This window comes from Lycorma delicatula, chromosome 9 (assembly GCF_047948215.1).
Source record: "Lycorma delicatula isolate Av1 chromosome 9, ASM4794821v1, whole genome shotgun sequence".
Taxonomy (NCBI): domain Eukaryota; kingdom Metazoa; phylum Arthropoda; class Insecta; order Hemiptera; family Fulgoridae; genus Lycorma; species Lycorma delicatula.
In genome coordinates this window covers 44,348,010-44,370,781 of record NC_134463.1, presented here as the reverse complement: position 1 = coordinate 44,370,781, position 22,772 = coordinate 44,348,010, and the positions used below count along the sequence as shown (strand labels likewise).

General features: G+C 31.3%; 1 protein-coding gene across 1 annotated transcript in view; it reads left to right on the top strand.

Annotated features, from left to right (window-relative positions):
* Positions 1–10,665: 10,665 nt before the first annotated feature.
* Esp (Epidermal stripes and patches) overlaps positions 10,666–22,772 on the top strand; it is a 148,861-nt gene continuing 136,754 nt past the window's right edge. Inside the window, exon 1 of the mRNA XM_075376214.1 lies at positions 10,666–10,936. The gene's annotated coding sequence lies outside the window, so the exon portion shown is untranslated. The remainder of the gene's footprint in view (positions 10,937–22,772) is intronic.

The window sequence follows — 22,772 nt, the reverse complement described above, 5'->3', positions numbered from 1 at the left end:
GCGATTACCTTCATCCCCAAACCAGGGGCCGGGTTTCGGTGTTTTGAGTGCCTTATGCCTCAAATGGGGAGTCCCCAAGGGAATCCCCACCGGGACTCTGGTCTTGACTACCTCCTAAAAGACGTCAGGTCCAAATGATCGTCGTCACACTTCGTACATGGAGTCCTCATCTGATCATCGGAGCCAGCACACCAGGGTATACCGGCCCTCAGCAAAAAAAAAAAAAAAAATACCTGGGTAGTCTATAAGTCACAACGGGGTTGAAACATTTTTTTATATCTCTTTATCTATTTATTTTGATTATAATAAAAAACACATCATGGAAATTACTTAAGGCTATGAAAGGAAAATTACATCTTTTAAATATCTTCCATTTTCGACTTCGGAAAGATGATTTTTTTTTATATGTTCCATAACAGATGGCTAGTGTCTGTGACTTAGTGCCACAGATTCCACATTCGTCTCTTTCCTAACAAACCGTGATCTTCCGTGCAAGGAAGATCACGTGATCTTCTTACGTGCAAGGTCAGTTACTGAGCCCTGCTACTGGAAACTTTAAGTGACGAATCACTGATTCTGAGAGCGCAACTCTATCATTAAAATATTAACAATTTACTCGATGCGTTGTACAATTGTATGTTTGTTTTCAAAGTAAAACTGAACGATTTTGTCAATTGTATGGTTGTAAATTTTTATATGAATTTTGAAACTAGTGACTACAACTTTTAAAACGAAAGAAAATTATTAATCAAAAAAACGTTATTATCGGTCCAACCCCGTTGTGACTTATGAGCTACCCGTTATATTTTTTAAAGATATTCTATGTGCAAAAATCAACTTGTAGTCTTTTTTCTACGTCTGCATGAAATAAAACTGAGCATTTGAAAGAAAGATTTTGCTTTATCTTTTGCATCAACAGATATATAGTAAGGTTTTTATTAATGCTTTCTTTTCCACTTTTGTTGTTTTTTTTTTTTTTTAAATAAAACAAAGCGAATATGATGAATTGGTTTACTACTTTCTTAATCTTTAAATTAGTAAAAAGTTGACAACAAAGTTGTAATACTTTCTTGCCAATGGTAAAATAATACGAATATCTATTCTTATATTGTAGAAAAGTAATGATACATGAAAAAGTTACCTAGGATTTCTTTTTTGGTAGTAGGAGATGAATTATGAGGAAATTTTACTGTAATATTGTTATTAAAAATTTAAATAGACCAAAAAAGGTTTTAAAAATTTGTTTAAATAGATATTTTTATACTTTTATCGGCTCTCCCAACCCCAATATTACCCTCAAAGTACTTTTTTTTTTTCTACTGCACTACTACTATGTTTAGAAAGGCAAAAATAAAAAATAAATTGGTTGAAAAATATGCAATAAAAATAAATATATGTTTTTTCGATTTTTTGGAGAAAGTCAATAGGGAAAATTTTTTTTAAAAATGATAAGATAAGCATGCACCCATGTACTGAGCTTAAAATAAAGTGGTGTTTTTTTTGGCAAAATTTTGAGAAAATTAATCCCTAAAATTTTACTAACAAATTATTCCATACATACGAGACTGTACAAAATTTTATCAAAATCGATTTATCCAATCAAAAGATATTAAGCTTCAAAAATGGCAACACACGTACATAAAGTACGTACGAATATTACCCCACGTTTTTTTTTGTTTTTTTTTTGGAGTCCAGGGATCATGAAACGTCGATAAATTCAAGAAAACTATACCCCATTTATTGAATCTTCTTGCAGCAAAACTCTGCTGTGGGTATATGATACAAGGAAAGTAGAAAATTATAAAAATAAATCTATTTCTCATTAAAGTTCGTAATTTTTGTATTTAAATAAATCTATATTAAACTAACATTGCCATACCGACCATCCCAACCCCACTTTCCTGTGAACAAAGGATTTCAGCCCACTCTAGGCTGAAAGGGAGCGCGTCACGAAAGATAGACTTATTAACACATCCTTCCGCCGGGTCCCTACCGCTAAAACCCTCCATTGGATCGGAACGCAATCCAAACTTCACCAAACGAAATCAACGCCATCTCCTATTAATAACCCGCCAGTATAATAGAATCACCCAGCAGCAAAGGACGCAAGTCCGTATACTGCGAAAAGTAGGAGGGTATTGCACCCTCCGACATCCTTGCGTTTCGTTCCGTACTAGTATTTCCCGTCTCGAGTTTCACTCGCGAAATACATAATCAGATTTAGAATATGAATACGAAAATTAATTTCTTAACGCCGAGTTTATTTTATTTTTGTATTTCAAAAAACGAGTAATTATTCAAAAATACGAGAATCTTACTCGTACAAAGAATCTTGAAAAGGAATGAAGATAAATGATTATTTTTTGTGAATGAGTTGAAATAAAATGGAAAGATTGCCAGTCGATCAGTGTTCGCTTCGTTCGCCTTCCCTCTAGCCATGGAGCTCTACCCCCTGGACCCTCTCTGTGTTCATTAAATTCATGTTTGTGAGAATAATAATGATAAATAAAAATGAAAGCCCTTTCAATTTACAAAAAATTCATTGTATTGTAAATTTATTCAGACCAACAGTTTGGTCAGTAAAGGACCCCGAAGTTTGAGTGATCTGAAGAATGCGGGTTTCAAAATAGTCGATCTCCATCTTACAAATAGTTGTTACGGCTTGTTACCGGTACGAAGGACGGGTAAAAATGTATTTGCACGGTTTTTAACGTTACCCGACAACATCACTGTACTTCATTTCTCTTTTTTTAATTTTTAGATTTTTATTTTATGTTTTTTATTCAAATAACCGGAGACAGGTGCATCCAGTCGCATCGCACATACAATAACAGTGGTTGTGTTGGTTGAGTCACCGTCATATCCTTAAAAAATTTTAATTCAAAAAAACCCGAAAGTGATCTTTGGATTTTATCCTAAGAGTATTTGCAACCCCAAATCGAATGAATATCTCGTTTAGTATAGTCAGAAATGGAGAAAACTTTCAATCATCCTTCAAAAGATTTTTACTTTTCTTCTCCTCTTTCAAGATCGATTTCGTAAAACCTAGAAATTCGTTTTTAAATATTCACATGAAGATTATATACACATCAAAAATCAAGTTGATATCTTCATTTGTCATCGAAAAATTAAAAAAAAAATATTAAAATTTAATGTTATTTTATTTTAACCCTTTAAACTCGGAATTTCAAAAAATCCTTTCTTAGTGTGCACTTACACCGTAAGAAAAACGTGTATACAAATTTCCATCAATTTATTTTCAACAGTTTTTGCTGGGCATTGATGAATCACTCAGCCAGGACATGTTTTGTAAATACAGATTTTCGTACAGATCGGAGAGAATGATAACATATAAACCTATATTGAATAACTATAAAGAAAGTTTTTATATTTTTTTATTTAAAATTCAGTATTGTAACATTATACCGACTGATGATACCGTCATCTGTAGTTTAAATTATAATTATTATTATTAGGTAGTCCATTCGCATAATGTTTTATACACTTTTTTTCCAACACCAATATAAGTATTCATTCGATCGTTACTGTTTCTTTAATGAAATCTATTTTTCCTATTCTATAGTAATTCTTTATTGATGCACACAATAAGAAAATATAAATGGATATATTAATATATGGGAAAACCCACCTATTCAATTAAATTTAAATTCTTGTTATTTGTTTTTTTAGTTAATATTTTATTTTTTCCTTATACGATTCAAACAATGAGGTTTGCAGAAATTCAATGGAATCATGCCTGTATTTGAATTATAAAAAAACATCATTAATTAAAAAAGTTAAAAAATGTATAAGTCTATTATGTTATTGTCATTGATTTTACATACTATGTAAGATTATTGATATTAGAGATTATAATGTTTAAGTTGTCCGATTTAAAATTGTTTTTAAACCAATTAGAAAATTTATATGATTGTTATTAAAAAAAAATGTTTTTTATCAACATATATCCCTAGACTATAATTTTTCTTCGTCCAAATTTGTTATCTTTGCAGACCTCCGTGACGCAAGTGGTAGCGTCTCGGCCTTTCATCCGGAGGTTCAGATCCCGGTCAGGCATAGCATTTTCACACACGTTACAAATCATTCATCTCATCCTCAGAAGCAATACCTAATGGTGGTTAAACAAAAAAAAAAAAAAAAATTGTTATCTTCACTTTGAAATCGATTTCATCAAATTCTGCTGAAAACGATTTAATTTTTTTGATTAATGCCATTTAAAATGGGAAAATAACGGTTAAAATTATAGGTAAATACGAGTTTGAAAAATAATTAATTGATATCGATAATAAATTCAATATAAATTATTGCAAACAACTAAATTCCATTCCCATGAATTGTCCTTTCCTTTATCTATATATTTAAAAAGTAGTTATTTTTATAATATAACAAATAGACATCATTAAAAAGGTAATCATTTCATAAATCTGTCTACAATAATTAAATTTGACTGAAGGAATGTAATATGAAACTGAAAAAAACCTTTAAAATACAAAGAACCTTCGGACTAGAAAATATATCTAAAATATGTACTAGAATTACATAATAATTATAAGAATACAAAATTAAAAAGCAAAATTAAAATAAGAATGTAAGGGTGTAGATTCTCCCGATTATGTTGTACGAAAAGAAATATAATAAGTGAAGAAACAAACTTAGATCGGAATATATATCTTAGGAGAAAAAACAAACATTTTAGGAAGAGATGATGACTACGTTTTTTTGAAAATCAGAAATGAGTTAGCAAAGACACTGAGCAGCTTGGATGTTTTGGTAAGATAGAAATTCAATCGGAATTGGTTTGCTTGGCATTTCTCCCACCACCACCCCATTCGGTCGCCCTAAAGCATAAGACCGAATATCTATGCCACAAACGGCTACTTAGCCTCGAACATTTTAGCGATCAGTATCCTAACATAACTCCTAGAGCTAACCTGACAGCGTGAGCGGACTAAGCGTGGTACCATACACCACCGGCTTACGTGTCCCAGCGGCTCATTTGTCATATATTTGCCAAAATAGGTAGGCGCACCCCGTTAACTACTAAAAATATATATGGCATCCATAATAAAATTTATTTCGTCTAGTCAGCAATTCGCTGCCACCCTTAGGTCGCTGAATGCCAGCAAGTACCTGTCCACGATATTAAAGCGCTTGGAGCTTTATTGGCTGGTGGCCAGTCATACTCAGGGTTAGCTTCCCACGGTAATACGATAACAATCTTTCCTTGAAGCAAACTACGGCTGTCGGTTGAATAAAGCAACCGCATCTAGGAACACCCACACGGTCCGACAATGCGGCTCTCGCCACATTGACTCGCCGCTTGTGAGTGGCCAATTTTCCTCTTGACCTCTAAGTTCCAGAGTGGCTCGGTCTCTGAACCCCCCCCCCCCCCCCAAGAGCAGCGCAGTCAAACATCAGGTGTTCATTTAGCTGGACCTCCTCACCGACGCTGTGCGTCTGTGAGGAGGTCCTAACAGCTGCCAGGCGGAACCGAAACAGATATTGGTTCAACTTAACGTGGTTGGTGAGCATCCGGACACCCGTTGCCCTTAAAAACGAGCTCGAGGCATACCATCCCCCCAAATTCTGTATAAAGTTTTACTAGGATCTTCCCTTAGTCGTGGTGTCCCATTCTAGCTGACATGCTTCCATCGAGAGGCTCTACAGCCTCTTCCGCAGGCGAGAGATGGGCAACTGAACGAAATTTAGATCCGGCGCATTGTGATCGCCGTTCCGCTCCGGTACTGGTCCGGCTCGAAACGCATCCCAAATACTTCGGCCTCCCGGCCTCTTCGCAATCTCCAGATGGCTGCTCAAACTTTCACCACTAAATCGATTGGGAGAGCCTTTTCCAATACGGTGGTAGCCTCGTAGGAGGTTGTTTTAAAAACACCAGTGCATATAATTAAGGCTCTGCGCTGGGTACTCCTTAAATTTTGAAGAAGTGCTCTACTCATATCCATCCTATGCGCCCAAACGGACGCCGCGTAAGAGATCATGTTTTCGATGATACCTTGATACACCATGTACATTTGACGGTCCGACAACCCATAGTCTTTCCGAGCAATTTTCCTAAGTTTGTGCATCACTGAGACGGCGTCCGCCGCTGCTAAACAACAACTTTTCATCAAACAAAACACCTAGGTACTTATGAACTCTAACTCAGCTGATTACGCAAATTCAATCGGAAAATAAATAAGATAAAACAAAAAAATGAAATTAACAGAAACGAGAATAATGATAGATTAAATGCTGGCTATCCAAAAAATAACTCCGCAGTTTTAAATTAAATTTACTATAATGCATTTAGAATTACAAATGTACTTATTTTATTACATATACTAACTTTTTTTTTTTTTTAATTTTTAATGAAACTCAATATGATCACCGTTAACAGTCACACTAGTTAGTATATCTACAGGGATCTCTTCCGCGATTGCTGCTATTTTTCAATGTGTCGAGTGACTGGTTTTTTTTAATATACGACGAATTTTACGTAGCCCTAAAAAAAGAAAGAAAACATCCACTTTCAGATATTTTCGAATGAATTCCATCAGTTTATGTGGATTTTCTGAGTCCAATATTCCACAATTACGGCAATTCACGATTGTTAAAAATGAAATGTTTCATTAGAAAATAAAGTGCGCATCGCCTAGTTTTCATCAACAGAAATGAAGTTTAAAATGATGTTTACAAATAAAATTTGTTGTGGCTTATGGTCATTTATTATGGTCTAATTTCACGCTTTAGTTTATAAGCATGAAGACCATCGTGGACAGTGCTTTTAGGAACGTTAAGTCTATGGCTTACGCTACGAATTGAACTTTTAAATTTTGTCGGAAAGACGGTCTAATTCTTTCTTGTTTTCAGCATTTATTTTAGGCCTGTCATACGTGAATCCTTTCAAAACGCTTCGGTTTCAAAAAACTGTTTACATCTCTTAATGCTTTTGTCATTCGAAAGAATTTGTGTGATAGGATTGCATACAATTTCTTTTTACGACAGTCATTGATTTTGTTTCTGCGGACCTATACATGGACTGTGTTTTATGTTGTGGCAACTTGGCAAAATTTGAAACAAAGTGGACTTAAGATGAATTGAAGAGGAGAGAAATTTGTGACAGAAATTTGGCGCCCTTCCGAGGTAGTTTGAGGCATCCTTCGGAGCTGAGTTTATACTTAGTTGCGGGTCCGATTCCGAGGGGGGGGGACAAAGAAGAATAAAAAAAAATAAAGAAAAAAGCAGTTAATAGCGGGGAGACGAGTAGAAGGTAAATTTTCTAGAGGAACACAAAAATTGGTATATGTGTATCAGATAGTTAGAGACGTAGTCTATAGTAAACATTCTGAGGTTAAAAAATTATCATAAAACAGAAACAAAACCGAGCAACTGACTGATGACAAAAAAATCTTTGGTTTTTTCAAACAAAAGAAGAATTTGCAATCTTTAATGGCAGGTATAGTGGTATGATACGTCTCATTGCTGGAGGTTTTTATAGCTAGGATTATCATTTTAATATATATATATTTTTAAATGCAAAGCTAGCTACAAAAACCTATATATATATGTATGTATGTATTTAAAATGTAGTCAAAATTTCTGAGTATGTGTTAAGATATACTCCTTTTTTATTTATATATAAAATATTATGATATTCGTGACGTAAAATCTGCCAGCAAAATATAAACTGACGCTAGAATAAGAACATTGGCACCAGTAACTGAAGATAACATCTAAAGCTATTGAAAAAGTTATATTTTATTATCTCCGTGACGGAGTGGTAGCATCTCGGCCTTTTATCCGTAGTCCCAGGTATAATTCCGGTCAGGTATGATATATTTTGTATGGTACAAAATTCCATTTCCATACCCCAGGCACAAGCTTTAAAGTTATGTGACGACATCAAGCAAAAAAACAAAAAAACAATTGGTTCTGTCTTTTTGTTTTTTTTTTTTATAGTTATATAGGAAATCTTATTCCGACCATAATCGACAAACATAACAAAAATAATGTTTCACTTTTCCAAACGTTTTCTATAAACTGCTTAGCGTGACGGAAATTAAATTTATTGTGAAAATATTTAACACTTATTCTATTTACACACAAAAATATTTTTCATACGTAGAATATACTTTACAATGTAATTTATTGTTCTAAGTACTGCATTTGAATATTGCAAAGCAGTGTCCTGTCTTAACATTGTACCATATCGTGACAACAGAAAAGTGCGTTTTCCGATTTTATGAAATTTGGTATTCAATTTTCATAGTATTAGACGGAATTATATTTGTGAATGGTTTTTTATAAAATTTTTCATTTCAAAATGGCAGTAATTACAATTCAACCGTTTAAAAGTTAAAAGGAATTAAAAGGACTTTTTGATCATAAGGTTTTTTAAGTAGAAAATTTAAAGACCACTAGCTAAGTGATGACGTAAGTACTAACAGCAGTCTACGTTCTTTCCTGCAGCTGCACTGATCGCCATTTTTAAATGGACAGTTTTTTTTTGTCTTCAGTCATTTGACTTGTTTGATGCAGCTCTCCAAGATTCCCTATCTAGTGCTAGTCGTTTCATTTCAGTATACCCTCTACATCCTACATCCCTAACAATTTGTTTTACATATTCCAAACGTGGCCTGCCTACACAATTTTTTCCTTCTACCTGTCCTTCCAATATTAAAGCGACTATTCCAGGATGCCTTAGTATGTGGCCTATAAGTCTGTTTCTTCTTTTAACTATATTTTTCCAAATGCTTCTTTCTTCATCTATTTGCCGCAATACCTCTTCATTTGTCACTTTATCCACCCATCTGATTTTTAACATTCTCCTATAGCACCACATTTCAAAAGCTTCTAATCTTTTCTTCTCAGATACTCCAATTGTCCAAGTTTCACTTCCATATAAAGCGACACTCCAAACATACACTTTCAAAAATCTTTTCCTGACATTTAAATTAATTTTTGATGTAAACAAATTATATTTCTTACTGAAGGCTCAGTAAGAAGCTTGTGCTATTCGGCATTTTATATCGCTCCTGCTTCGTCCATCTTTAGTAATTCTACTTCCCAAATAACAAAATTCTTCTACCTCCATAATCTTTTCTCCTCCTATTTTCACATTCAGCGGTCCATCTTTGTTATTTCTACTACATTTCATTACTTTTGTTTTGTTCTTGTTTATTTTCATGCGATAGTTCTTGCGTAGTAAGGAACTATCGCATGAACTTAGTAAATAGTAAATAGTTAACTATCGCATACCAGTAAATAGTTACTCGTATGTCGTTTCCGCTAATAAAAACAAACCTTAGTGAAAATTTCCACTGGAGAATGCATTTGGCTGTAACTGAATCAGAAATGGATAAAATTCCCAAAATTTCGCTTTGCTCGTTTAATAATAGCTTTCTAGATATGTCGAATTGTGCTTTTTGAACTAGTCTTTTTGAACTATTAGGCGCTCCTTATCGTCGTCACGGGTTACAGGTTAACAGTGGTAATTTTATTTAAATTCTTCGGGAATGTCATTAGTGTAAATTAAAATAAGATATTTTATCTAAGTCGAGTTTATCAATTTATTATGTCGTTTATGTAAAATAATATTTGTAAATCTCATATTGTTGTAGCGTGTTTTGACCGTAAACAAGCTTTTATGTGCTACGTGTGAAATTGCTAGTCGTAGTTAATATATTTGTGTGTGTAATCTGTAAAGTCTCTTGCTAATGTTGATGCTGTGTTTTTGTGTGTAGTACTTGTATTTGTGGGCCTATGTTCGTTCAATCTGTCAATTATATTACTTAATGGATACACATCTGTTTAACTTGTATACTCCTGGGATGTGGTGTTTATCAATGTATTTTGTTACGTTCTCATAAATTTCCTTTTTTATTTTCCCGTAAACAAAAATTACTAACGTTATATTTAACAGGAGATCAAATTATTAATTTGTGAGTATCTAAATTTTGATTATAATTTTTTTAAACTTTTTTTAATTTAAAAATATGACAGATGGTAAAAGAATCACTATTACCAGTTATGCTGTAAAATAATTTATTATTTTAAAAATGGCTATGTACCAGTAAACTGGTACCGAACCGATTCGTTTTCTCATGATAGGGAATTTACCCTATGACTTTGAACGCAAATGTTTCAGGGTAGTACTTAATACGCACAACCGTTTCATTTTTTCTCATTCAAAAATTCCCTACCGTATAATTATTTGTTTACATTTTTACCAGGTATGTTGTTATACTCTAATAAAAAAATATCGTTTTATTTTCAATTGTAGTCCATAATTCAACATCGTCTACTGAACAGTTTTAATTTTACTCATAATTTATTTAATTATCGAATAAAAAAGCTTATGAATGTTATGGAGCTGAGAGAGCAATATTTCGTTATAATTGTTGTTATGATTTTGCTTTTATAAGTGATGCTTTTATGTTTTCCGAACAGTATTTTTATACTAGAAAATTCTATTAATAAAAAACTAGTTTTACAATAATACCGTGTGAAGAAGGCTTACGTTTAATGTAGTTTTTAGTATTGTAAAGAAAGGGAATATTTTTAATGAAAAATTCCCTACTATTTGGTAATACTGATTGCGGGAAATAAGACCAAATAAAAACGACAACTTGTTCGTTACACTAGTTAAGAACCGCAGTCTTGCTGTCTCGTGTATGTTTTGTTTTCAGTGTCAACAGTATTTAACATAACCGGCCTGTTTGTCTATCAGTTAAAAGAATAATCTAGATGGCAATTAACGCATTACATTAAATACTTATTTAGGTTATTAACTGTAACAAAGAACATTGTATTAGAATCATTTATGTAAAGCTAGGGATTTTTTTGTTGTTGTAAATCCAAGTATTTTCGTCTTTTTTTTTGTCTGGAGTATTAAACTTTATTCGGCTTAATTAAGGTACGTACATTTATCCTCTTTATATTTATTTTTATCTTTTTTTAATAGTTTTGCTACAATAGAACGAGGATTATCCTGAATTATATGGTCTGAACCCTTGCCGATGACTTAATTGAATTTTTGTAAAATTTCTGAATCACTGTTTGATATGAATTGTGTAAGCTTGTTTATGTTCCATTTATTGCATTAAGTTACAAAAAGAGTTCATTATAAAAAATACTGTTTACTTACTATTTAAATAAAAAATCTTAAAAATTTGATTTTTCCATTCATTTTTCGTTAACTTTGTCGTTTTTTTTTTATTCTGGATATTTTAATTATGAGCAACCAATTAGGTTATCTCGTATTATTGTTTTGATTCTTCCATATGCATATGATGCATATTCACTCGTTTTAAAACTCATTACCAACGGCGAAAAAAGGAAACATTGTGTGTCTGTGTATGTTTTTTATCGTAAAAAGAAACTATAACTATGTAATAATTTTTTTTTAGGTATATTTTGTAGTTATTTTAATAAAATCAAATTCCGATTATAAAAAATCGGGTAACCCGAAAGTCCAGCGTATGAAATATTTTGTCGTTATTATAAACAAATCCGATATTCTAGGGTTTGATTCCTAAAAAAAATAAGCTTTTTTTTATCTATAATTTCATACATTCCACTAAAATATAGGTATTTAGTATGTTTATGATTTAAAAAAAAACTAAATATCTAATTAGATTGTTTTTTTTCTCTTTTATGTAGAGTGAATTATATTATTATTGATTACGTGAATAATTTAAAATAATACTAAATTTAATGTAAAAAATTATTTGTTAATTATTTTGCTATTTACTATTCTGAAAATTGTATGCCTACTGCCTCAATTAAATTAAAATAAATATCAATATTTGTAGTAGAATTTACCATTGAATTCCTATTTCTGTGTTTATCTCTTGAATTTCATTACATAATATTACTATTGAAGGAAGAATCGAACACTGTTATATTTGAGGACTGAATGATAATTAAAAAAAAAAAATAATCTATTTAATATCTAAACTGTAGTACTAAATTTAGCTACAAATGTAATCGTACTTTTACTTAAAAATATCGTTGCGTTAGTTTAGATTTCACTATACGAAATACCATTTGATTTGGTCGTTGGAATTCAATTAACGCCACTCTTTCAGGAGTTTCACTGGATTGTAATTATAATTTTAATTTTTAATGTTGTGAGGCATAAGAAAATCTATTATTAAATTTATAAAAAACTTAACGGCTAATTTTTAACGATTCTGACTCTAGATTTCGTGCTATTTATTTTCGTTGGGTTTGAAATGAAAATATTTATTTTAATATGATTAAAAATTTAGTATGATTATTTTTTTTTAAATCTAGGGTGGTTTTGTTTTATTTAACATTCTTTTAATTTAATTAGATTTATCAAAATGGGAAAAAATAATTTTTTTTTATTAAAGAATTACAAACTTTTATCGTACTCTAGGGTTATTGGTTTTTTCAGTTTCATCTATTTTTTTTTTATTTTATTATTTTTATTAATAGCCATTATTTCATTTAGCAACGGTTGTTAAAAGAAGACATTTAAAAATATAGTACTTTCATTTTGATAAGCCCAGTAATAAAATATTTTACGGTAATAAAAGACAAAAATTATTATGTTTTGGTTGAAGTGGTTATTATAAAATGCTAGTACGGGAGAGTGATATAATTACTGCTACGAAATTGTCAACCTGCACTTGGATCTTTTGAGGAGTGACTCAGTATTTTCTCCCCGCAGCAGAGTTATTGAAGTTTTTAATTTTCTCTCATTTCAATAGTATTCCGTCTTGATCGTAATGATTCTTATTAAACTAAATATAATATAAATTAAATTCTATTACTTTTAATTAGTACAACAGATTTTCCCCCACAACTTGAAAGGAGTATTTAATTAAATTGTTTTCACAATTTTTAGTGAGAACATTAAAGTAAGAAATTCATTAATATCTTACTTTACAATCTCTCTCAGTCATTGTTATGGTGGCGATGCGTTTTTAACGTCCTAGGTACTATTTAATAGTTGCTTTCTCTGAGAGTGATGAAGCACATTTACGATCCACCTGTGCGGTAAACAGAATGAATGAAGGTGATCTGTTTAGAATTATATCGCCTATACTACAGAGGGCTTTGCGTAATGACTTATTAAAATATTTATTTAAGTCTGTGTAGAAGGCAACGAGAAAAACGTTCTGCTCACTTTCCTTATTATATAATGTTATTTTGAGAATATATTTGCCATATTTTTTAATTCATTTATCTTATGTCAGTTCTGCTACAATAACTTATTACAATAAATGTATTTATATTTGAACCTAGTTTTATTTAACTAATCGAAACGAACGTATTAATTTTCATATATATATATATATATATATATATATATACAAATAATTGCGGGTCAAGGTTCACTTTGCTCGCCCTACCCATGTAGACAGGGGCTCTTCCCCTGGACTCCTCTTTGTTCATTAAACTCATGCTTGTAAGAATAATAATGATGAGTAAAAATTAAAACCTGTTCAGTTTATAAAAACTATCACTGTAATGTAAATTTCTTCTGAGCAAAATTATTGTCAGTACAGGATTCACCGATTGGTTTTAAGATTTCCCGCGTCGTCGCTTCGCTCACGAAATACGTAATCAGAATTACAAATATAAATTACCATCACAATGTTACTAAATCTCGTAAAAATCGATTCAATAGCTGTAGCTATAAATCATCATGCGCTACAGCACATGATAATTTATTTTCGTGTACATGATAATTTATTATCTTTCAACAATGCGCCTCTTGAGCGGCGCTGATTGTTGAAAGATTTTTAAAACTTTTGGCCCTCAAAAGGACTAAATAGGATGTTTAGTGCAGAATTAGCACTAACACAGGGTACTAACAATTAGCACAGCACTAACAATTAGGGTAAACACAGAATTAGCCTGTGTTTACCCGTTTGGGTGCTTTTCCGTCAGAGTTGACGCATTCAGCAATTGTGCCCGGTTATTGTTTTGTATGTTCATGGCTTGATTGGTAATTTTGGTTGCTTTAGTATAGAAGGTAAAAATTGCGATGTTGTGAACAATTTTTGAGGGTATGAGATTAATATTTTGTTACAGATTAATTTGTAAATTTTTATTGGTTATCTTTTTTTTTATTCGGTTCAGGTGAGTTTAAAAATATCTTTCGTTAGTTGATGGGTTTTAACACAGATGGAATTGTCTTCCGAGACATTTCAATCGGTGCCATTTGATAGTAGCCGTACTGATGACTGAAATATGTAATCAGGTACTGAGGGGTCTAGAAGATGACCACCGGTAAAGCTCATCTAAGCTAGAACGGAGGAGGTGGTGTGGCGACCGGTATTATCACAAGGTGAGTGTTTTCCCCTATGTTGTCAGGATGGAGCCATAAAGCAGCAAAAATGTAAAAACAATTTTTTTATCCCTTAAAATATTAAAATTCAAAAAACTCACAAATGGCTTTTAGATATTTATCATCTTAAGAGTATTTGCAAACTCAAATCAAGTGAATATCTCGCTTATTATAGTTGGAAAAAGGGAGAATTTGCAGTTAATGTTCGAAAGTTTTTTACCTTTTCTTAGTCCTTCCAAGGTCAATTTCCAAAAAAAAATCTAGAAATTTGTTTTCAAATATTCACATGAACATTACTCACACCAAAAATCAAGTTTGTTTCTTCATTTGTTACTGAGAAATTCTAAGAATAGCCGGGTTTCATAAAAAATTCAAAAATCCATTTTAATCCTTTAAACTCGGAATTTCAATAACCCTTTCGTAGTGTGCACTTATACCGTAAAGAGAATGTGTATACCAATTTTCAATAATTCAACAGTTTTTGCTGGACGTTGATTATCAGTATATCAGGATAAGTTTTATAATATATCTAGATTTTAATTAGCATTGCTGATTGAAGTAGTTAAGTATTTAAAATGATTGATAACCGCCAAATTTTCGCCCAAAATAAAACTGCCAAATCAGATGAAAACGATAAAAAAATATCGATTATTACGCATTAATCTGGTCATATTTTTAGAATATTTTTCCCGTTTCATACGGGTTAGTAGTCGAGGTAGGTTTAATAGTTCTAAGAAAATCAATTAATTAAATTTTTTTTTAAGATTAACAATTTTAAATTGAAGCTACATACTTTTTGTATGATCGCAAACAAAAGAAAGTGATTCAGAATTAAAATCGGATTACTCTTAATTTTTTATTTTTACCATTGTTATAAAGCCAATTCTTTAGCTTCATATTCATCGGTAAAGATGTAATGAGATTAACGTACTATGTTGTTACTTTTTACGTTTTATTTTGTACGACAAAAAATTCTGTTGTGTTTGTTTATAAATAAAAACGTGAAATCGTGTTCCGTTCTGCAGTATTATTATTGTAATTAAATAGTGGTTTGTTTGAGGAGTCGGCCTGTCGGTGACCGTGCGTGCTTCGTCTATACACAGCACGTGTTTTTTATAGTCTTAATATATAAAGTTTTTGTCAGCAGATTGTTCATGGTAATATTAATGCAAAATTAAAGCGAGCCATTTGTGTTTTTCGGGCATCATTCAAGAACAAAGGTATTTTTTTTTTTCAGTCGTTAATTTATTTTCGACATGTAATACTCGTATACGCCTGATTATAGTTAATTAATTTTTTTCTTTGAAAATAAAATGATGAGGTGAAGATAAAAGTGGCAGACCCATTGAATAGGAATGGCAAACCAGAACTAAGTTTGTAGTAGATCTTGAACTTGTTAGGTCAATTTTACGATCATGTTAACGAATATCTTAAACGTAAATAAAATTTTCTGTTGTATCTAAAAATATTTACAGGTGATCCTAATCCTTATTTTTAAAATACTTATTTAACTAATAAATTTGTTATATTATTTTATGATAAAAAAATTAAATCTTAAAGAGCTTAAAATGTCGTAAAATACGCCACAGATAGTGATTTTATAGCACAATAAATATCTTAAATTTTATTATTCTTTAAAAATATTTATCTATCTATTAATATTTTTAAAGAAAATGTTTTATGAAAAATCTATTATTTAATTTAAAAACTGTTAATTGTAATAAATATTTATACGCCTATCGACAATTTATTTTAAAAAAATATAAAAATCGAAATTCGGCAAAGCAGTTAAATGAAACGCATCTAAAACAACAGAATAGAAATATATTACCGACACTAAGTCTATTATGTTTTAACAAAAACCCTGTCATGATTTCACTTTTTTTTGTTTCATGATTTCGCCATATTTAGCTTGAAGCTTGTCCTTGGATATGGAAATGGAATTTTTTTAGCGTATGAAAAATGCCATACCTGACCGGGATTCGAACCAAGGACCTCCGGATGAAAGACGGAGATGCTACCACTCCGCCAAGCAGATCTCAATTAACCCAGGATATTTTTTTATTCTATATTACAAGAGGAACGAAATGACATTCTCCTCAACATATAATACCGAGTGTACGAAAAAGAACATGAGGGTTTTAATTTGTTATAACTCGTGAATGAGATGCACAGTGTTGATTTAAGACTAGAATTAAAAAGAAAAAATCTGATGTGGACACCACATGACTTCCTTTTACGCTGCCTATTAAATTACATAACCACATTTTTTTTTTTAAATGAAAAGTACATAAAAGTTTTATTTCATTAATAACTTCTGGTTTTTTTTTATTGAATTATTATTTATCGTAAATTTTTTTTACAATCAATTGTTAATAATTAATAATAAATCAATATATTTAAATTAAAAAAAAAGTTAAAAAAAGAGATGACTTCTGATTCTAACCGATGTGTCTTCCCCTTGTAAGATCCAAATATTTCATTAATTAAACATTCATTTTGCTATTACTCTGGAACCAATGAAAATAAATACCACATATGATATATTATTGAAAAGGTCTCAGTGTGAGGGCTTATTATTGCAGTTAAGGAAAAGTCCAAAATCCAATTTTTTGGGGATTTTAAACAATTTTGGTTCAGTTGGTTGCAATCAAAATGGGAGGTGCACAACTAGATGTTACAACAGTCGTAAATCCAAAATTTCACGGCTACGTTGAAATACGGCTGCGGGTTCGTATTTCTACAGTCAATCTTTTTTAGTTATACGAGTAAATATGTACGTACAGACGTCACACCAAAACTAGTCAAAATGAATTCAGGGATGATCAGAATGGATATTTACGTTGAAATCTGAAAATCGAAATTTATCGCGATCACAATACTTCCGTTTCATTGTATAAGGAAGTAAAAAAGGACAGTTACAGTTTAGCGCATGGTCGTAAATTAATTCCCCATTTTTCCGTTTGATAGCGCCACTAGCAAATTTGCTTCTCTGAACAGAAAGCTTTCTGTGTTTTGTAGGTTACGAAATGTGAATCTGTAGTTAAAGTTCAACGTGATTTCCGTAGAAAGTTTAATTCTGATCCTTCAAGTGACAATAACATTAATCGACCGTATAATCGCTTTGAAACGACCGGGATGTCTGTGTAAAGAGATACCAAGGATGTTTGAAGAAAATGTTGAACGATTCACTAAATCTTTTCAGCTTAATCATAAATAATCCGCTAAGAAGGCCAGCCGCAAATTAGCCATTCTTTGATAACAGTGTGAAATGTTTTAAGGAAATGCTTACATGTGCGTTGTACCGTTCACAGCTGTTGCAGACTTAGAAGCCTACTGACTACGCCGTACGTACCGACTTCGCGATCGAAATGTTGCAGTATGAAGTTGATCGCATACTTTATCGTATTATTTTTAGTGATGAATAAACATTTCATTCTAGTGATAAACTGAACACACATAATGTCTGTTTCTGGAGTTCAGAAAATTCCTATGAATTCTTACAATGCGAAAGGGACGCCCCAAAATTAAATGTTTTCTTTGCAATATCTCAGAGGCAAGGTTACGGGGCATATTTTTCGCTGAAGAAAGCGTAAATATTTGGTTGTGTTGCATGCATGGCTCTTTCCTCGATTAATAGATGACCAGAGAAATTTGTTTGGCAACAAGATGATGCGACTCCTCACCGGCATAATTTTATAGGGAATCGGTTAAATGACGTTTTCTCCCACTGCTAGATTGGTCGGCACGAACCCGATGACGGAGCTTATTTGTGGTGGCAATTTATAAAATCTTTTATAAAATCCGTAAGGATTTTAATGCTGAACGAAATTTCCTATCGGTTGGATGTGTGACATGTGACGAAAGATGCTCGCATTGAACACTTTAGAGAAAAACTTTAAGAGTTACTTTTTTATTTTATCTTTGAATCATTAATGTAAGTCAAAATTAAGAGATATTAAATAGCTTTAAAACCCTGATATTCTTTTTTCTGTACTCTGTACACAACAGAAAAAATTGAAGTCGGATAATCAACGATGCATCGTCCATTATATTCTACCTCTCGATCGATTAAAATTTTACAATGCCGACGTTTGCAAAGTTATCGTCTTTGTATGAAACGTTAGATTTAAACTATTCTTTTACAAAAAATAAATCCTTGTGTTTTTAATAAAATTCTATACGCATGTAGAAATTGCGTACCGCCGAAAAAATTTATTATAGTGCAAATTTTTGATTTCACTTTGAATGTAAATCACATTATTAGAAATGCGGTGTCTATTTATTTCCTGTACTTCAAACAAAAATCCGTACATTAATTCTACTATTATTTATGAATGATTAAAAATGTACATAAAAAAGTCACTGCTTAAATCTGATTAAATGATTTTTTTAGCGAAATCGGTATTTTGAGAAATTATTAAATAACTATTTACAAGTTACATTTACGTATAATTTTACTTGACAAAATTATTTTGTATTATAATTATTAGAGCAATCTGTAAGGCAATTTTATGATATTAAAAAATGTTAATAGGTGAGTTAAAAGCCTAATTTTGTGCCCTTTAGTGAAATTCCTTCTTGGTGTAAAAAATTATTATTATAAAGGTCTCCTTAAAATATGCTGATATAAAAAAATGTATGCAACTCTTTTCATCTAGTAATATCTTAATTTAAATCTAATCATTAAAAAAACCGTTTTTTTTTTGTTTTATTGTTTTGAAAAACATACTGGGATTTTTATTGTAAAGCCATCATTAAGCTTTGAAATTTAGTAAATACATTCGCTGTACAGGAAGAACAATAATAGAATATTAATATCCATTAACCTAGTGGCTCCTTGTTGCTCCGCAGCATTATTATTACAAAGTATTGTTATGTATTTTAAAAAATCGGCTAAAAACTATTCCATTTACAACACGTCTCACCACCAACTCCCTGTTTTATCATTCCTTTCCTACCACAGGTAAAATGAATGCTCAAAACCCATTTCCTCTCCGTCCAGACGTACTACTGGACTGATAGGGCAGATTCTTTTCATTCTGTTCGGAATTACCCACACATCAAGCATCGACAGTCCTTCAAAGTAATTTTCCTGTAAGTAATAAACTCATAAAGTTCCTCATTAAAAAATAAATGAGGATTTTTGGGGGAATTTTCAGGAAACTAAAATTTGGGGTACATGGTGCTTGACGACATATCTACGGGTCATTCCGAGCAGAAAATAAAAAAAAATCAGCCCGATCCGTCCAATAGAACGTCTACACGGAATGAAAACAGGTTTTTAGCCCAATGTTTTTAATTTATAAGATTAACAATCATCCGTGAATAATTTCGATGTGTATAAGTACGTAAAACACCGACGCCTCTTTGCGAGTGTGGTGAAAATCAAACTGTTAAACACGTCACAGAAGTTTGCCGTAGGACAACTTATGAAGGGACTCCTGAAGATTTTCTGATGACGACTCCAAAATTAGTAGCTTATAGTAATCTGTTAGACGTTTGTTTGTAATTTTGACCGTAATTGGTGTTGTGTTTTCGTGCCATACGCTAAATAAATAAATAAAGTACGTAAAGAATGTTCAAAAAGTATGAGGAACATTTAAATAACTTTTTTACCGTTAATCGTAGAAAAATGAAATTAAGCTACCCCGAAACGATCAATTTTTTGGTATGAGATCACCGTATTCTAGACTCTCTAACTGAAAGCTCAAAAATTTGAAATAGAGAGTTGTGACGCATTTTCAGGGCGTTGAAAAACAAAAATTGTGGCAACAAAATTACCGTTAGCAACCAAAATGGCAGCTATTTAATTTTTTTCATAAAAAGTTTTAAAATTGGTCTACAGTAAACCTCAAGTATTGATCTCATATCAAATTTAAATAAATATATATTTTAAATGTGATAAAACTTTCCTTTTTTAGTGTTTCACTGTCGGGCACTTAAGATACTACTTCTGTACTCTGCTTGTGAAACTATCTGTTAAACAAAAAATATATAAAAATTGTAAGCCATTCATCTATAAGCTTTTAATAAGGTTTTCAGGTATTACATTCCAGGAAAAATTAAAGACCATCGAGTAAAATTTCATAATGTAACAACCTCTTTAAATTGTAACTCACAGATTTTACACTAACAGAAATTCATAATATGAATTGTCACCATGATCAAGCATAATTGCACTATGTATTTAAGAATTTGAATGATTATAATGCAACATATCATCAACCGATCCCGTACTGAAAATGAAAAATATTCAATATAAATTCCAAATATACTTACATTAAAAATTTTTTCCTTTTATTTTTAATAAAATTTGGAATAAAAGCGGTTTATTGCTATTTCTTTTATTTTAAAAATAAATTACATTTCCGGGAGGAGGAAATTAATAAACGCTGAAAAATAGGCTGTGGAGTTTCAAAATCTACAAAATCTTAATGAATTGATTTTCCCTTGTCAATTTTTCAAGTGATAAAAGAAAATATAATGACAAAAAAAAACTGAATTAAAAAAAATTATTGTTCATCGATTTTGATGAGAAATTGAATTAAAGGTCGTTACGAATTATGTAAATGGGAAAAGAACAATTGCACGCTTATTTGTCGGTATATCCTTGGTTTCTTTGTTTATGGAAATAAATTAAACTGTTATAAAAATAAATAAAACAAGAATTTGTGATGGTGAAAATTGTTGTTTATATATATTAAAGTTTATTAACCTTAAAGTATTATTAAGAAAAGTGTGTCGATGCTTCTCGTTATCCCAATTAACTTATTGATTAAGTAAAAGCTTTTTTCTAATCTAAAAAGCTTATTTTCTGATTTAATCTAATCTAAATTGTCACACATTCATTTCCCACTTACTCACGTATATAAATAAATATAAAACAAAAGATTTTTTTTTTCATTTATTTACTTAATTAAAAAAAAAAATAAATTTACTAAATCCTCATTATTTGCTGATAGTGATTGTTTAATGATCGAAAAGTTAAATGACTGTCGAATTTTAGATTTTATTAAAAAAAAAAAAATTGAAATTATGGAAACCATTAAATAATTTTTCAGCTGTTAAACTTTAAAGAATGAAATTTAGCAGTTACTTTTATCTTATGGTGATATGAGATCACCACACTTCAACACCCTATGGGAATAACTCAAAAGGTTTTTAATTAAATTGGTACAATTATGACATATCATTTTAAAGGGCATTAAAAGCAAAACTTCGTGCTAACGGATAGATTCAAAAGCCGCCTCTTTTAAAACAGTACCTCTTAAATAAATGCTCAACAGTTTTTTTTGTCTTCAGTCATTTGATGAAGCTCTCCAAGATTCCCTATCTAGCGCTAGTCGTTTCATTCTGGTCCGGTATACCCCCTACATCCCTAACAATTTGTTTTACATATTCCAGACGTTGCCTGCCTGCATAATTTTTTCCTTCTACCTGTCCCTCCAATATCAAACCGACTATTCCAGGATGCCTTAACATGTGGCCTATTAGTCTGTCTCTTCTTTTAACTATATTTTTCCAAATGCTTCTTTCTTCATCTATTTGCCGCAATACCTCTTCATTTGTCACTTTATCCACCCATCTGATTTTTAACATTCTCCTATAGCACCACATTTCAAAAACTACTAATCTTTTCTTTTCAGGTATTCCGATCGTCTAAGTTTCACTTCCATACAAAGCTACGATCCAAACATATACTTTCAAAAATCTTTTCCTGGCGTTTAAATTTTGATGTAAACAAATTTTATTTCTGACTGAAGGTTCGTTTCGCTTGTGCTATTTGGCATTTTATATCGCTCCTGCTTCGACCATCTTTAGTAATTCTACTTCCCAAATAACAAAACTCTTCTACCTCCATAATCTTTTCTCTTCCTATTTTTACATTCCATCTTCGTTATTTCAACTGCATTTCATTTCTTCGTTTTGTTCTTGTTTATTTTCTTACGGTGGTTCTTGCGTAAGACTTCATTCATTGTTCCTTCTAAATCCTTTTACTCTCAGCTAGAATTACAATATCATCAGCAAATCGTAGCATCTTTTTCTTTTCAGCTTGTACTGTTACTTCTGATTTAAATTGTTCTTTAACATCATTAACTGCTTGTTCTATGTAAAGATTAAAAAGTAACGGGGATAAGGAACATCCTTGTCTAACTCCCTTTCTTATTACAGCTTCTTTCTTATTTTCTTCAATTATTACTGTTGCTGTTTGGTGCCTGTATATGTTAGCAATCGTTCTTCTATCTCTGTATTTGAATCCAATTTTTTTTAAATGCTGAACATTTTATTCCAGTTTACGTTATCGAATGCCTTTTCTAGGTTTATAAATGCCAAGGATGTTGGTTTGTTTTCCTTTAATCTTCCTTCTAATATTAATCTGAGCCCTAAATTTGCTTCCCTTGTCGCTATAGTTTTCCTGAAACCA